Raw genomic sequence first — 13448 nt, forward strand, 5'->3', positions numbered from 1 at the left:
TTGTCATTCAGAAGATTTGATGCAGTGAGGAATGTATAATTGTCTTCATATTCTTGAATGGCTGTCATTTTGAAAAAAAAATCAGCTCATTCTGGGTACGAATTCAGAGAAATTCATACGAATTCAGTAGAAAGAAAATATTGCAGATGAATTTTCCAGAGTCCTGAAAAACAAACTTACATTAATAGCCATGAGAAGCATTACTATGAAATACATGGACACACACTACACACAGAAGAATCATGATTAAGTGTAGGATATATGCAATGCACATAGGATATGTATGTCTATTTGTATGCCAGGATAACAACAAATATGATTGTGTAGTTACAAGGCCTGAGGTTAAACAAACCACATGACTTAAGTGATTTTTGTGGTAAAAGTAAACAAGAAAAATATTTTAACTATATAAACATTTAGATTTTCCTAACTATATGAAATCAAACGTAACAGCAGTTATACATTTTTGACTTGGCATCATCATCATTCTGAGTCCAAGTCTGACAGGAGCTTGTGTTGCAAAGGCTATGGAAAATGTGTTCATTTGCAACCTATTTTCTACCCAGGCAGAAATGAGTATTTTCTTCTAAATGCCATATTCAACTGAAATTATTTAAAAACATTGGAGATTTTCTGGAATGATGCAATGGTGTGTCAGCTAGAGATTCCCAAGTAGAATCCTCATTGCCAGTTAAATGTAGTCTCATTATTTTTTGTAAATTTTTTTAATACTGAAATTTTCCCTTTGATTTCTCACTACCTGCTGACAAGAAAGAGAAAGAAGGAAAAAGAGAGTCTCTTTAGTAGTCCATAAGATCTTGATTTTATCTATTATTTCTTACCTCATGATATTTAAGAATATTATTATTATTATTAAACTGTTTCAGGAAAGAGGTTCTTACTAATATTGCCTGTTAGAATAAAGGAGGTAATTATGATATATTGCTGTGTTTCTTTTTGGGGATTAATTCATAAGGAACAAGTTCATAGGTTCCAGTTTTGGTAGTAGAGCTTGAGGAGATGATAAAACTGTAACCAAAGGTTCTAAATATACATAAACTCTCCATTTCAATGAGGCTTAGACCATCATATTAAAATCATTATTTAATTAATCAATATTTTTTCATATGTCATTTTAAATGATAACTAAAAACTATTTCAGATCCAACCCCACCAAAATAAACCACAGAACTATTTTTCAAATTGATCATATCATCTTTTCATAATACTAAATAGATATTTGTGTTTGTTTAATTTGACCTATGCATAGTATACAATGAACTGTTTTGTCTATCTCTACTGAGAACGTGAAAAGAAATGGTTATGACTTCTAACACAAAATATTTATTAGTTATGAGACTGAAATGTCTGCTTATGAACTCTGAATGAAGTTACAAGTAATTTTGATAAAAAATATCTCTCTTAAAAAAAAATATACTCACCTGTCCAGAATGTCTTCATTATTTCCCAGCAGCAGAGGAATATATTAGGTAACCTGTCAAATTTACTTCAAAGTCTATGTTTTAATGAAAATACGTTCTATAAATTCGTGTTTCATATTTTTCAAGGTAAAAGAAAAACATGACTGAAAATAATTTATCATATAAATGGTGTTCCAGAATAACCTTTCAATTACAAACTCTTTTATAATCACTGGATAATATAAATTCACACAATTACAAGTTTAGTTTATTATCAATAATTATTTTAACATATTCAGATGTCTTCTATTTGAATACTATTTTGATTATTCATTATCATCAATAATTGTTTATTACAGATTCATCAAGTGTATGACACCATGACATGTATTCATCAAAATCAAATAGCAAACAAATGGGTAACTAGAGTATATGTGGAAGAAAAAAAAAAACCCTGTCTAGAATTCAAGAAATATGATTTCTACTCCCATCTCTGTGGGATTCGGCTTTTGGACTTTAGACAAAACACTTCATCTCTTGAAGCCTCCATTCACTTATCTGTAAGAAAAAAGACATTAGTTGAGATGGCCTCTTAAGTGTCTTTAATCTTTGAGCTTTCTCTACTTGTAGGAAACTGAAAACGAGTGACTTGCAGTCTTTTCCTTCCATTTCTAATCAGAGATTTGAGATGTCATGTTAGGCTGTCATGTTTCAGTTATCCCGTTTGTTGAGGATCACCGTGTTGTTCATCAAAAGAATAGTATTAGCTCAATATTGGCAAGGTACATAGAAATAAAAATGGAGAGCATCCCTAGGCTTTAGAAATTGAGTTGAATCTCCTTATTCTAATTTTAAATTGGCCTGAGTCCTGAGAAAATGAAAGCATGGTTACCTAAGCTTTCCAGTTTCTGTTCAGATTAATACCCAAATTGCTGACATCCATGATAGAGCTGACAGTTTGGAAGTTGAGGTTTTTCTGAGCAAGGATGACACTTTGCAACTTAGCAGCTAAAACACTGGCAGTACACTAATTAGCCTCTTGTCCTGGCTATTCATAGAAATAATACAAAATGCTTGCCAGCATTCATCACAGTTTCAACGTGAAGCTGATGAAGTCAGTGCAAATGACGTGGATAGGATTTTTAAGGGAGGGAAGGGGGGAGGGGATAGTGACATACTGTTCTTCCATGAAAGAAGTGTTTTGTCCAGCCTGCTAAAATGAGCTACTTGTTGATGAGCCTGGCTGGCACACAGCCATGTTTTTCAGACCTCACATTTTCTTAGCTTGCCTTTGTTGAACATACTGTACAGTATCTTTAGCTGGTATGAAGATTTCTAACATCCCTCTAGTGTCCAAAAGCACAGTGATGTTGTTCTTTTCTGTTATTAGTTAAGAATGGCAGTTTGTAATACATTTGCAAAGGACACAGAACACTTTTTGCACTTAAGGACCTGTGGTTATACAGAGATGTTGGAGTGAAACTGAAAAAACCAACATTTTTTCCTATTTAAAATGATATTTCCTGGACAGGTGTGTGTTTATATATGTATTATGGAACATTATATGTTAATATTCTCTATTTTCTATAGGATCATTTCAATATGCTTGCCCTTTCTCCTCCAGGACTCAGTTATGCACTTTATACATTACTAAAATATAAGAGAAATTGGTGGCAGAAAGGAAGGCAATTTGAAATTCACCTGGGGTGTCTCTTCCTAGGGAGACATGTAAGGACAGCAAACATGTCCTGCTCTACTTTTCCAGTATTAAGAGTGCAAAATTAATGCATTAACCACAAATCTTTAAGGGCAAAAAGACAAAAGCAATGATATGAAGTCAGAAAAAGAAATGTACATGTATGCATATTTATATGGAATTTTTTATATTAATTGACAGCAAGAGTTTCTAAAAGCAAAATGTAGTACTTTAATTTCTCTCTTAAAGGAAAACATTCACGGTATAGCAAAGCATTCTGGGAAAAATTGAATGATATCTGAGGTTTGGTGAACATGTTATAGATCAAATCAAAGATAAATTTAACTGTGCCATGATTCATATTGCCTGTTATATCATCTGTGTTTCTGACAAACAGAATACATGGCTAGCTGAATATAATTAATTATTGTGATAGTATTGATTATCAAAGAGAGACAAAAGAAAAGTTAGGAAAATGTGAACATATAGTTGTCAATAAGTTATTTTACATTATCCTATACAAAGAAGAATATATAATTAAAAACACATTTTTAAAGATCACAGAAAAGAAAATTGGTTACTTATAAAATGATAAAAATGATTAGGATCCATCATCTCAATCATAAAAATTCATAATAGCAAAAATTAAAGCAGATCTATAAATATATTTGCAATAAACTGTGATCAACTTTTTCTTCCAAAAGTAAATCATGCCAGATAAACATCATATGTTCAAAAAATCACTACATTATTCAATAATAACTTAAAGCATAGGTTTGATACCATAATTTGATATTAAGATAATTTTAATATTTTAGATTTGTACTATAAATGTAAAGAAGTGAAAGATAGGTAAATTTACCCCTTTCTTTGATGAAATAGTTTTAATTCCACTTACTTCAATTCTTAAATCTTACTGCATCATTATTGGAACTCCTTTGATTAATTTTAATCACAGAACCTCTATTAGTAGATGAAGATGAGATTCCACTGCCAAATGTATTCCATCTTTCAGCAACACTAAAGATGAGTCCTTCAAATTTAGCAAGACTGGTCTTCAGATTATAGATATATGAGCTCATCCTATAAGCCCTTCCAGTGTGGTCAAGATCTATCAAAACTTCAGCACTTTTAGTGCTACCTTCCAAAAACCAAGATCATTCATACGCTACTTAGAGAAAGTACACTTTGATGTCAGTGGATAATTTAAGTTTAAACCTGTGTAAAAATCATCCATGCTTTTAAAAACTCTCATCATTACAATGACCAGAAATGTAAACGTTACCCACCTCTAGACTGAGATAAAGTGTTCAACCAGCAGAATGAAACATATATTTCATGACATAACAATGCAAGCATTTGTTTGGTTGTCTATGCATATTTGTTACATGGGTTTTGTGTTTATTTTTACTTTTATTTTTAAATAGAAGAGAAAATAGATTTTAGTTCATTGATAAAATAAAGTATAAAACACATGGCTAAAATATATCTTGCTCCTCAGAATAGAAAAAGGACATACATAGAGATCTGAAAAACATTAAACTAATCCATAAAAATAAATACTATATATTATATATAAAGAAGAGTTGTGGTAATAACCTCAAGTGGTTGGAAATTAACTAAATCTTAACTAGGCTAGGCCTTGTATAGGAGGCACAATTTACCACTGAAAATTTGATTGAAACTCTCTGATGATGTTTAGATAGTATAGCTTTTGAAAATCCTGGACAAATTAGAATATACAAAAGTCATTTGCATAGTTGTAAAATAAAAAGAGTAAATATATTTTAAACACTAATAAATTCTGCCAAAGTTAAGGGGCTTTTTTGCATAATTTTGTAGAATGAAGAAATGATTTGTCAGCAAATACTTTATAGAAGATGTGGACTACTTCAATAACTTTTGGGAATTTCAGAAAAAAAGTGTTTCATAATGGAAGATAATACAAATATGGAAAGAGTGATGTTTGTATTCATGTGATGAAATATGATAGATGATTTTCATCATTGCTTATTATTTTAAATCTACTACTTCATGATGTCTAGGGAGAAACTGTTTAATGTTTGCCTCCTATCAATACAATTTGGGCAAGTATAATTAAATCAAAACAAATTCATCAATGTCAAGAAAATGCCTCCTTTCTTTCTATTTATACTTATGTAGTGAAAAAGAGTTAGAAGATCTGAATTCAGAAATAGTATTCACTATTTGTGCAACCGTGGAGTTGACTTTTCTGAGCCTCCATTTCCTCACCAGAAATGAAGATTCAGGCTAGGTAAAACACACCATACCCTCTTCTTCTAAGTCCAATTATTCTAAAACTCTTCCAATTACAGAATCACAAAATGCCATCATTTGAAGGAAATGTAGTTTCAACAGTCCAATTCATACACCAAAAGGGAAGACCCACTATCACAAAGAGTAATACAGCCTATACTTTGAAGATTTCTGACTAACAGGAGTTCTTCTGAGTCTATGTATTGTAATATTGATACTCTATATTTGGATATTTTAGAAATGTATTTGTACAGGACTCATTAGGAAGATTTCTTGAAATTTTTTCTTTAAGAAATTGATATTCATTCCTACTCATCCTTAAGTTACAAGTCTATTGATCTTTTTTTTTCAATTCTCTTCCTTCTTGACCTCTTTGCAGTCTTTTGCACTGTCACTCAACCTCCCATGTAAGATACTTTTTCCTACCTAGGTTTTTCTGACACTAATCTTTATTGATTTTCCTCCTATCAGTGTGATCCCACATTCCTTTTTTAAAATTTTGCCTTTATTTTATTCATTTATTTTTTATGTATAGCATATTTTATTTATTTTAATTTTTTACATTGAAACATAATTCATATTTTCTCCCCCCTTCCCCCATTCCAGAGTGGATATGCAATTTCACTGGGTTATGCATACATACATAAATATATTTTCACTGGAATCCCATTTCATATTATTTATTTTTGTATAATAGTAATCCTTTGAAACTAAAACTCCAAATCACCCACCCATACAAATGTGATAAATCACATGCTTGCTTCTGTCTTTCTACTCCCACAATTCTTTCTCTAGATGTGGATAGCATTCTTCCTCATAAGTTCCTCAGAATTGTCCTGTTGATCCCTCATTCTTAGTATCTTATATGAGATATTCATCCAAGTAACATCCAGTAACCCTGGTTGTTCTTCAAGGGTCTATCACTGACTCTCTTCTCTCTCCCCCTTGTATTATTGCTTTTGGTGATCATAAGCTGCAATGGATTGTATTATTTTTATAAAATGATTCCCAGATCTATATAACTAGCCTAAATCTCTCCCTTGAGCTCCTGTCTTGCAGTGCCAACTTCCTCTAATACAACTCAAACTGGATGTTCCATAGCCATTTTAAATTTAAAATACATCAATCACAAATTAAATATAGTTTCTTTCTAACTTTCTCTTCTTCCCAAATTTAATATGGCATCTTGCACTATTTTCCTATTTACCCCAGACTCAGAAATTTTGTGTCAATCTTGACTCCTCACTTCCATGAAGCCTACTTTTATAACATGTTCTAATTTTTTGGTCACTTTTATTATCCTGACATCATTTGCTTACTTTCCCTTCTCTCTACTCATGCAGTCATAAACATTTTATGGTCCATCATCTTTCTTCTGGTCCAAATAACATTTGATTGACTTCCTTAATGTAAATTTCTCCTTCACGCAGTTGACAAAGTAATTTTCCTAAAACATGAGTTCAAATCAGTCATATCCTTACTCAATAAACATTAGTGTCTTTATATCATGACTAGGATCAAATATAAAATACTTTGACATTTAAAATTCTTCATGACCTTATTTGCTCACACCTTTCCAAACTTTTTTTTAATCTACTCTTTTCTGTACACTTTGCAAACCAGTTATACAGACTTTCTTCCTGATCCTTGTACACATTTCTCCATTTCCTAACTACACCAATTTTCATTGCCTATCCCCTAGAAGTTGGAATGTTCTCCTTTCATACTTCTGACTCTTAGCTTTCTGGGCCTTCTTCTAGATTGAGTTTCAATTCCATCTTTGACAGAAGGATTTCTCCATCCATCTCATTATCCCCTTTACTCTAAGATTGCCTTCCATTTACATTGTACATATCTTATATGTACATAAGTATTTGTCTGTTATAGAATGTGAGGCTCTTGAGAGAAAGGCCTGTGTTTTTTCTTGTCTTTGAATTCTTGGGACATAGTACCATGCCTTGCATAAAATAACTACTTAATAAAAGCTTTCTGACTAAATGAGTGGAACCCAAAAGAACAAGTCAAATACTATTTCTTCACAATGGAGCTGAATCTATTAAGCTATAGATTCATCTTACCTTCAAATTTTTCTACTATAAAATGGACATAATAATATATTAGAATCTTAGATACCCTCCTTTCAATTCTCTATAGTTTATTAGTATCCTTTCCAACATGTGTCAGTACTGAAAATATTTTTGATATAATCCAACCAGATATAGTACAGAATATAAAACAGAAAATCTCCTTCTCATCCTAACTCCTTCTCCAGGAGGGTACTCTAAGGCACTTTTATCACTCTACCCACTGGCCCAGATTGCTCTAAGTCTCATGGGATCATGAGATTTCCCCTTCCCAGAACTTCTTGGCCTTTTTGCTACTGCCCCTCCATGTCTTTCCTCTATGGGGCTGGTTATTATTTCTGGGACTGAGAAATATTTTTAGGTTAGGGAGGAAAGGATGCAAAGATAAAACTGCTTTATTCTCCAGGAACCTCATTCCACTAACTCTGTGTGTGTGTGTGTGTGTGTGTGTGTGTGTGTGTGTGTATTGTTATATTTTATTCTGGCTTTAAGAATTCATTTTTTTCAGACTTTGTTTAGAGGCCCAAATCTAAGAATTTAGCTCTAAATTATATTGTTTCCACCCCCCCCCCAATCATAGATTATTTCTCAATCATTAATCAGATATCAGTGGGATAGTTTTTACTTCTTCATGATATTGTTCTCTAAGGCAAAACTAAAAAAGACCTCATGGTTTTCATCAATCATTTCAATGGAGACATATCTTTTAAAGTGAATATTCTTCAGACTACTCTTAATCACAGCTTCTCTCTCTCTCTCTCTCTCTCTATATATATATATATATATATATATATATATATATATGTGTGTGTGTGTGTGTGTGTGTGTATATATATAATATCATATGGATATATATAATCATATATATATATTTCCACACATACATTCATATCCATGTATACATAGACACACACAGACATTTATATGTATTTATATATTATTTTACAACGTGAGTCGTCTTAGAGATCCATCTTATTTGCAAACATTCCAGTCCTGCCTGGATGACAAGCTGTCTGTCAAGGGACCACTCACTGGAAACTCAACAGAGAAATGGAACCAGTTCAGAGATGCAGTGAAGGAAACGTCAAAGGCAGTCCTAGGCCCCAAACAACGCAACCACCAGGACTGGTTCGATGAGAACAACACTGCTATTGAAGACCTGTTGAGCAAAAAGAACAAAGCCTTTATGGAGTAGCAAAAAAAACCCAAACTCTGCTCCTAAAAAGGACAGATTCAAGCCTCTCCAAGCCATGGCGCAGTGTGATATAAGGAATATGCAAGACTGATGGTGGGAAAAAAAGGCAGAAGAAATGCAGCGCTTTGCTGATACAAAAAACTACAAACAATTTCTTCAGTGCCCTCAAGACTGTCTATGGGCCATTAAAACCCACTACCACTCCCTTGCTATCCTCTGACGGTGACACTCTCATAAAAGATAAAAAAGGCATCAGCAACAGGTGGAAAGAACACTTCAGTCAGCTTCTCAACTGACCTTCTTCAGTCGACCAAAGTGCCCTTGACCAGATCCCCCAAATCCGCACCACTGAACAACTTCACGTCCCTCCTTCAATAGAAGAAGTCCAAAAAGCCATTAAACAAATGAGTGCAGGCAAGGCACCTGGTCAAGACGGGATCCCAACCAAGGTGTACAAGGCCTTAAAGGGAAAGGTGCTCCAGGCATTCCACATAGTGCTGACCAGCATATGGGAAGAGGAAGACATGCCCCCAGAACTCAGAGATTCCTCCATCGTAGACCTATACAAGAACAAAGGCACATGAGCAGCCAGTGACAACTACAGAGGCATCTCACTACTCTCCACTGCTGAAAAGATCCTCACCCATGTTATACTCAACAGACTCCTATATTCTGTTTCAGAGCAGAACCTGCCTGAATCACAATATGGCTTCTGACCAGATCGCAGCACCATAAACATGGTCTTCACGGTGAAGCAAATGCAGGAAAAATGCCTTGAGCAGAACCTGAGTCTCTGATTGTCTTCATAGACCTGAGGAAGGCATTTGACATAGTGAACAGGGATGCATTGTCGGTGATCCTTAGCAAGCTCGGTTGCCCAGCAAAATTCAAACTGATCCAGCTCTTTCATGTCGACATGACAGGTGAAGTCCTATCTGGTGGAGAGACTTCAGATCGCTTCAACATCTCCAATGGCGTGAAACAAGGCTGCGTCCTTGCTCCGGTGCTATTCAACCTACCCTTCACCCAAGTATTACAAAATGCTGTGATGGATCTAAATCTGGGCGTCTGCATCAAATACCGACTGGATGGCTCACTATTTGACCTTTGCCACCTGACTGTCAAAACAAAGACAACAGAGAGACTCATCCTGGAAGTTCTCTTTGCAGATGACTGTGCTCTCATGGCCCACCAAGAAAATCATCTTCAAACCATTGTGGACAGGTTCTCTACCGCAACAAATCTATTTGGCCTGACTATCAGCCTCAGCAAAACAGAGGTGCTGTTCCAACCTGCACCAGGGAGGCCAACGAACCAGCCGTGCATTACAATTGACAGCACGCAGCTTTCTAATGTCAACACTTTCAAGTACCTGGGCAGTACCATCGCCAACAACGGGTCCCTAGACCAAGAGATTAATGCCAGGATCCAAAAGGCCAGCCAGGCACTTGGGCAGCTGCACTCCAAAGTCCTCCAACACAGAGGTGTAAGCACTGCGACGAAGCTCAAAGTGTATAACGCAGTGGTCCTCAGCTCACTCCTTTACGGTTGTGAGACATGCACACTGTACCGGAAGCACATGAAACAGCTGGAGCAATTCTACCAACGCTGTCTCCGGACTATCATGAGGATCCGATGTCAGGACCGAATCACCAATCAGGAAGTCCTCGACAGAGCCAACTCCACCAGCATCGAAGTCATGGTCTATGATAGTCTGGACACGTCATCCGCATGGACGCACAGCGAATACCAAGACAGGTATTCTATGGTGAACTGTCAGCTGGACTCAGGAAACAAGGCCGACCAAAGAAAAGATTCAAGGATCAGCTAAAGTCCAACTAGAAGTGGGCTGGCTTACACCAAAGCAACTAGAACTCGCTGCCTCTGTCAGAAGCAGCTGGCGAACCCACATTCACCATGCCGCCACCACCTTTGAAGATGAGTGATGTCGACGTCTCGCAGCTGTGAACGCAGACACCAGGCTACAACCGTACCTCCCTTAACAAGTGGCATCCCAGGCCCCATGTGCCACAGACTGTGTGCCTCAGCCTTTGGACTTCAAAGCCATATGAGGGTACATCAATAGATGAAAATGCACAAAGACAATAGTCATTCTCAGACATGGAGAGATTATTACTATATATTATTCACGAGATAGATAAACAGTGAATGTAAGAGGAAGATAATCAATTCAGATAGTTTGAATTTAGGTAGATAGACTAAAAGAACATAGGCCTATATTGACCTCATCTTTATATTTCTTTTTATCTACACTAAATTTTTCAATATTTATATTTTCATATAGTCTTTAGATTCTAATATCTCAGGAACCACAGTTTTTGTGTAAAATATAAACATATGTTGATGAAATAAACCTGGCAGAAATTTTTAAATAGCATAGAAATCCCTAGAGACAAGAGGAGGTCAAGTTTATCAGTTACATTAAGGTGACAGTCAATTCACATTTTCTGGAGTCAGGGGCAAGGAAAATGGTACTTTTATTTTATACACTAACTGCTATAAATGTAGAATAAAAGTGAAAAAAGCCCAAAATAATTGTAATGATTTAAAAATATATCTAATATATATATGTATATATATATGTACATATATATATGTATGTATATATAATGATTATAGAAATATGGTCTTATCATACACTTTTTAAAAAAACCCTTACTTTCTGCCTTGGAACCAATTAGTTCTAAGGCAGAAGAGTGGTAAGGGCTAGGCAATGGGGGTTAAGTGACTTGCCCAGTCACTTGCCCAGGTGGGAAGTGTCTGAGGACAGATTTGAACCTAGGACCTCTTCTCTCTGGGCCTGGCTCTCGATTCACTGAGCTACTCAGATGCCCCCTTATCATTCACTTTTAAATGATCTGTGTCTATATGCTTTGGTGAACAGTATGATTTTTTAGTTTTGTTTCTTGATATATTTGTGCAAATGAATAAAGGTTTATTTTGGAGACATAGAAGAAACAGTCTTCAAAATAAAATCACTTCTATTAGACAGAGGCTTGGGTACAGGCAGCTAAAACATCACCCCAATTTTGGTCCCTCTTTTTGTTGCTGTTAATGACCCAAATTTTATATTCTAATCCTGATGTAATATCTTATTTACCCTTTTTAAAAATTTGATATCAGTGTTTTATTCTGAAGCAGCACAGCTTAAAATATAAACAGCTAGAAGAGGAATTACTATAATTTTATTATATATTGACTTCATTTCAATTCCTCCATCACCATCTGATAAAGTATCAGTTAGAATGTTGATTTATTTTGAGATATTTTGTCCAAAATGCTACTTTATCTCTAGGAATCTGAAAATTCTGAGTGCACAAATGAATGGCAAATGAATAAATGAATCCTCACCCCTTCCCAATCAGCTTGAAGGGCTATTTAATGACAACATTCAGTTTTCATTTTAATTACTGTCATTAAATAAATTAAAATGAAATAATTTTGAAAACACTTTGAAGTCAATTTACTGAAATTCATAACATTATAGAATGTCAGGATTGGGAAGCACTTAAGAAATTGCTTCCTTTTTGTCATTTCACCAATGAGTCCTTGGGTCCAGGCCCTGTCATTGGATGTGCCCTTAACCTAGCATTCAACCTCTCCACAGTTTGGCTCCAACTTAAAATCCTAGCCTTAATTCACTTTTCCTGAATTAATTCACTTTTCCCTTCTGTCAAACTTGATGACTTGCTGGTCCCTAGTCAACAAATCAAATCAAGTCAAGAAGCCTGGCACATACTTTGTAAAACATTGTACTAAGTGCTGGGAATACAAAGTCTAGACTTTGGAGTACATTCTGGAGAGCAATGGAGACATAGCTGGCCTGTGCTTACTGCCTAAAATAATGGTATTGAAGGGAACCAGTTAGTCAAAAGGAGAGGCTGTGGGGGTGGAATGTATTCTCAGTATGTTAAATACAGAAATGAAGTGAGTATTGAGGATAAAAAAAAATCCCTATTAAATGGTAAAGAAATTCTTGGGAGTCAGGCATACATCTTGAAGCTGCCACAATAAACAGAGTTTTAGGAACAGAGTAAGGAAGACCTGACTTTAAATCCAGTCTTTGATGATTGTTAGCTGTGTGAACATGGGCAAGTGACTTAATTTCTTGTTTGCCTCAATATCCTCATCTGTAAAATGGGAATAACAACTTTTACTTCCTAGAATATTGAAAGCACCAAATGAAAAATATCTGTAAAGTTCTTAGAAGTAGTCAGCAAATAATAAATACTTTTTTCCTCCCCCCCCCTCACTTTCTTCCTTTCTTCTTTCTGTGAAAAAGGATGTTGGCCTGGGTATCCTCCTTAAAATTAAGTCTGGAAGAAGTAGCCACTTAGAGATGCTACAGGGATAGATGGCATATTTAATGTGTGAAGTCCAAGGGTGAGATGAATCTTCATCTCAATCTTTGCTGTCTTAATTTCATTAATTTATGAAGTTTATTCTCCACAACCACAATGTGCTTTCTCCATATCTATGCTTATTGAATTATTTCTTTTCTTTCAAGAACAATCTCATGCATGAAATCTTCTTGAATTTCTTTAGATGAAAGAGGTCTTTTTCACTTCACATTTCTCAGTACACTAAGACAATATCTCTCCCTCAACTTTATCATATTCAACCACTTCTAATACTTCTTGGCTTACTTGTCCTATTCCACTATTAGAGTATAATAGGGATTGCAATTTCCTTCCATTTTTATGTAACCATTACCTAACATATTAACTTATACTTAGTAAAAACTTGATGGGTAA

Source organism: Monodelphis domestica, chromosome 8 (assembly GCF_027887165.1).
Source record: "Monodelphis domestica isolate mMonDom1 chromosome 8, mMonDom1.pri, whole genome shotgun sequence".
Taxonomy (NCBI): Eukaryota; Metazoa; Chordata; class Mammalia; order Didelphimorphia; family Didelphidae; genus Monodelphis; species Monodelphis domestica.